This window comes from Orycteropus afer, unplaced genomic scaffold (genome assembly GCF_000298275.1).
Source record: "Orycteropus afer afer isolate SDZICR_OR568_19922 unplaced genomic scaffold, OryAfe1.0 scaffold00453, whole genome shotgun sequence".
NCBI lineage: Eukaryota > Metazoa > Chordata > Mammalia > Tubulidentata > Orycteropodidae > Orycteropus > Orycteropus afer.
The window spans coordinates 1,080,801-1,086,667 of NW_006922040.1; positions in this window are offsets into that span (position 1 = coordinate 1,080,801).

Sequence of the window (5,867 nt, forward strand, 5' to 3'; positions counted from 1 at the left end):
TTTTTTTTAATATTTTGCCCATTGTCTCATAAATAAAACAACACAACATTGTCTAAGTAAATAACACAAATGAAATATCTGAAGAAACTGAAATACTTAAGGAACTATGTATATGAATTTAATTTTGTATTTGTAGAAACAGTGAAAAATGCTCTGTAAGCATTTTTTTTTAATTTCTCAAAATATAAGCCTTGGGCTATGGACTAAATGCAAGACAAATATTTTTGGAAAGTACCTATCTCAACTTTAAGAAAAACATAATGTAGTATGTGTAATGTTTATGTGTAAGTCCATTTATAACCTGATCTCTTGAATGCTGATGATTATTTCTACCTTTAAGCTGGGTAACAAAAAGGAGATCTTTGGTGCAATTCCTAAGAAATATTCACTATGAAGATCTAGGAAATGACAGATTGTCATTAAAATTTGATTAGGTTAGAATTTTATTGCATTCTTTACACAAATGAAGCAAAACTTACAGAACCACCATAACAAAACTTCAATATATGGTTCTAAAATGTGTGTCTTAATTCCAACTTGGACAATGGAAAATTGGTTCTATCTGCAGCTTTTGACTTTTCCATGTGTTCTGTTTGACTCAGTGTTTAAGCACTCAGCTGCTAATCAAAAGGTCAGTGGTTCAAACTCACAGGGAGGGGAGAGAAGGAATGCTGGTTATAGTCAGGGATGGTAATTGGGGCATGAAATCAAATGTACACAAACTGTTGAATGTAAAACAAATTTTGCTCTGTAAATTTGCACCCAAAGCACAATAAATAACAAACAAAAGGTAGTAAAATTTTTATGACAAATAATAGAATAATAAAACTGCTAAAAAAAAGTTGCTTAGAAATCATAACCAAAATGCAACTTGTTGTTTGTTGTAGTTGTTGTTGTTTTGCTGTCAAGTCGGCCCGGACTCATAGCGACCCCTATTCTGTGGGACCAAAAATACACTATAACTATTTTATTTCTAGATATTACTTTGTTTCCTTCAATATTTTCAATATAAAATAAATAAACAAAACCAAAATACTCAAACCCATTGCCATCAAGTTGATTCTTACTCTTAGTTACACTATAGGACAGAGTAGAACTGTCCCATAGGGCTTCCAAGGCTGAATTCTTGAAAGAAAGCAGACTGCCATATTTTTCTCCCATGGAGTTTGTTCCACCTTTTTCCTCCTACTCTATCCAGGATTTCCAGTTTTGATCCCTTCCCAAGTGGTTAGCATCGGTAGCCTAGTATCATCTATTTCTTCTGGTCTCGAAGTCCATCATATTCTGGGACTAATTGTTCCCAAATGGTTTTGGTGTTCTTCACTATTCTTTGCTTCAGATGAGAGGAGACCAATAATTGCACCTTAGATGGCTGCTCAAAAACTTTTAAGACCCCAGTTGCTACTCACCAAAATAGGTTGTGGAAGAAGATTTTTATGTACTATGTTGTGTCAATTGAGTTTGGTATCCCCCAATACTATGGTCCTAAGTCATCAGGCCTATTGATTCTGTCTCTCAAGGCGTTTGGTTGTCTCTGAGAAGTTACTCTAACTCTGTCTTCTGTTGCTACTGTAATGAGAGTGGCTAATTTTGTATCACTAGTGTCTATGTGGGAGCTCTGATAGTGTAGTGCCTAAGACACTTGACTGCTAACTAGAAGGCTGGCGGTTCAAACCCACTAGCCACTCCTTGGAAGAAAGGTTGAGCAATCTGCTTCCATAGTGATACTGCCTCAGAAACCCAAAGAGGGGTAGCTATGAGTCTGGTCCAATTTGAGGGCAAATAACAACTACAACAGTGTCTATGTAGGATTATCTTCAGCTAAATCTATTCCTGTTTGCTGACCCCCACCTGATCTCACCTGTCTATGCATTTATCTGTAGCCTGGTGTTTTGTGTTAGTGGTAATGCAGTATTGTGCATATACTAGTATTTGCCTGTTGTTTTTATCTTATGTGTACATTTCAGTTTCCTTCCCTTTTCCAATGTCACCATGCTGGTCACAGACTCTTAGCATAGTGTCTCTCCCTTTACCCAAATCAACATGTAACCTCCAACTAGTCCAGAATTTTCCTTCCCCTTCCCTCCCATCCCTGATACCTACAAAGTGAGTTCCCTTCCCTCAGTAAACCCTTACTTGACTTTTTACAATAATGGGCTAATACAATACATGTCCTTCTGCGATTGACTTATTTCATTCAGCAAATTGTCCTCCAAATTCACCCACTTTGTGAGAGGATTCATGTATTCTTCATTATTCTTTAATATAGCATAATATTCCATTGTGTGAATGTCCAAAAATTTGGTTATCCATTCATCTGTTGATGGGCATCTAGGTTGGTTCCATCTCTTTGCTATAGTGAATTGTGCTGTGATGAAAAAAGGTGTGCATATGTCTGTTCATGTCCTGTATCTCACCTCTTTAGAATATATTCCTAGTAATGGAATTGCCAGATCAAATGGTATTTCTATTTTTAGTTTTTAAGGGAACGCCATACTACTTTCCACAGTGGTTGTACCATTTTGCAGTCCCAAAAGCAGTGTATGAGAGTTCCAATCTCTCCACAACCTCACCGGCATTTTTGGTTTTCTGTGTTGTTGAACTTTGCTGTTATTTCTAGGGTGAGGTGTATCTCATTCTTGTTTTGATTTTCATCTCTCTAATGGCTAATGATCATGAGCATTTCCTCATGTGTCTGTGGGCCGCATATTGTCTTTAGTAAAGTGTCCGTTCATGTCCCTCGCCTATCTTTGAATTAGATTGTTTCTCTTTCTGGTGATGAGGTGTTGACGTTTTCTATAAATATTGGCGATAAGTCTTCTGTCAAATATGTCATAGCCAAATATTTTTTTCCCAGGCTGTAATTCTCTTTTCACCCTTTTGACAAAGTCTTTCAATGTGAATAGGAATTTGTTTTTTAAAAGGTCCCAGTGGAGTATGCAGGAATCATATTGATTACATCTGTGGCAAGAGGAGATGGAAAAGCTCAATATCTTCAGCCAAAACAGTCCAGGACCTTATTGTGGAACAGATCATCAACTGCTCATATGCAACTTGAAGTTAAAGACAATTAACACAACTCCATAAGAGTCAAAATATGACTTTGAATATATCCCTCCTTAATTTAGAGACCATCTAAAGAATTGATTTGATGCATTAAATACCAATGACCAAAAACCAGAAGAATTATGGGATGACATCAAGAACAACATCCATGAAGAAAGAAAGAGGTCATTAAAAATAAGAGAAAGAAGGAAAAGATGAAAATGGATGTCAGAAGAGACTCTGACACTTACCTTTGAGCAAAGAGTAGCTAAAGCTAATAGAAGAGATGACATGACAAAAGAGCTGAACAGGAGATTTCAAAGGGCAGCTTGAGCAGACAAAGTCAATTACTATAATGAAATGTGCAAAGATCTGGAGTTAGAAAACCAAAAGGAAAGAACACTCTTGGCATTTCTAAAGCTGAAAGAACTGAGGAAAAATATAAGCCTCAAGTTGCAATATTGGAAGATTCTATGGGAAGAATATTGAATGATGTAGGAAGCATCAAAAGAAGATGGGAAGAATACACAGAGTCACTGTACCAAAAAAAATTGGTTGATATTCATCCATTTCAGGAGGTGGCATAGTTCAAGAACCAATGGTACTGAAAGAAGAAGTTGAAGTTGCACTGAAAGAATTGGTGAAGAACAAGGCTCCAGGAATTGATGGAATGGAATACCCATTGAGATGTTTCAACAAACAGATGCCCCACTGGAGGCACTCACTCAGTTATTCCAAGAGATTTGGAAGACAGCTAGCTAGCCAACTGGCTGGAAGAGATCCATATCCGTACCCATTCCAAAGAAAGTTGATCCCACAGAATGTGGAAATTATCAAACAATATTATTAATAGGAAATCTGGTAGCATAGTGCCTAAGGCACTTGACTGCTAACCAGAAGTCTGGCAGTTCAAATCCATCAGCCACTCCTCGGAAGGAAGTTTGGGCAAACTACTTCCTTAGTGATAAGCCTCGTAAACCCAAAGAGGGATCGCTATGAGTCAGATCCTACTTGACGGCACATAACAACAACAAGAAATATCATTAATATTGCATGCAAGTAAAATCTCAGTGAAGATAATTAAAAAACGGTTGCAGCAGTATATTAACAGAGAACTTCCAGAAATGCAAGCTGGATTCAGAAGAATATATGTGATCAAGGTTATCATTGCTGATGTCAGATGGATCTTGGCTCAAAGCAAAAGTACCAGAAAGATGCTTACTCTTGTTTCATTGACTATGCAAAAGCATTTGATTGTGTGGATCATAACAAATTATGGATAACATTGAGACGAATGGGAATTCCAGAACACTTGATTGTACTCATGAGGAACCTGTACATAGACCAGGAGGCTGTCATTCAAACAGAAAAAGGGAACACTGCATGGTTTAAAATGAAGAAGGGAGTGTGTCAGGGTTGAATCCTTTCACCATACTTGTTCAATATGCATGCTGAAAAAATAATCCAAGAAGCTGGACTATATGAAGAAGAATGTGGCATCAGGATTGGAGCAAGAATCATTAACAATTTGTGATACACTGACAACACAACTTTACTTGCTGAAAGTGAGGATGACTTGAAGTGTTTACTGATAAAGAAGGAAGAAAACAGTCTGCAGTATGGATTACATACTACAATATAAAGAAAACAAAAATCTTCACAACTGGACCTATAAGCAATATCATGATAAATGGAGAAAAGATTGAATTTGTCAAAGATTTCACATTGCTTGGTTCTACAATCTACACCAATGGAAGGCAGCAGTCAGGACATCAGATGACGTATAGCACTGGACAAATTGGCTGCAAAGGACCTCTTTCAAGTGCTGAAGAGCAAAGCCCTCTCCTTGAGGACTAAGGTGTGCCTGACACAAGCCATGGTAGTTTCAATTCCTCATATGCAAGTGAGAGCTGGACAATGAATAAGGAAGACCGAAGAAAAATTGATGCTTTTGAGCTGTGGTGTTGGTGAAGAATGCTGAAAGTACCATGGACTGCTAAAAGAACTAACAGGTCTGTCCTGGAGGAAGTGCAGCCAAAATGTTTCTTGGAGGTGAGAATGGTCAGACTTTGTTTCACATACTTTGGTCATGTTGTCAGAAGGGACCTTTCCCCAGAGAAGGATTTCATGCTTAGTAAGGTGGAGGGACCATGAAAGAGGGGAAGGCCCTCAACAAGATGGATTGACACAGTGGCGGCAGCAATGTGCTCAAGTATAGCAAGAATCATGGAGCTGGCTCAGGACTGAGCGGTGTTTCATTCTGCTCTGCATAGGGTTGCTATGAGTCAGAGATCACTCGAAGGCATCTAACAACACCAACAACGTTATTTAGCTTCTCATCCACTGCCTGCTTGTTTTCGATTATGCTTGATAGTCTATTTATGCCATAAATTAGGGCCCCTAGATTTGCCCCTATTTTATCTTCGATGAGCTTTAGGTTTTACATTTAAGTCTGATCCAACTTGAGTTTGTTTTTTTTGTAGGGGATGAGGTATGGGTCTTGTTTAAATTTTCTGCAAGTGGATATCCGATTTTGCCAGCATTGTTTGTTAAAGAGACTATCTCTCCCTCATTTAATGGGTTTTGGTCCTTTGTCAAAGATCATCTTCCCATGGATGGATGGGTCTATTTCTGGGGTTTTGATTCTGTTCCATTGGTCCATCTGTCTATCATTGTACCAAAACCCCTCTGCTTTACATACTGTGGGTGTATAGTAGGTTTTGGCAGCTATTGTAAATGGTATTGTTTTTCTTATTTCCTTTTCAGAGGTCTCTTTGTTGATGTAGAGGAATCCAACTGATTTTTATATGTTGACTTTGTAT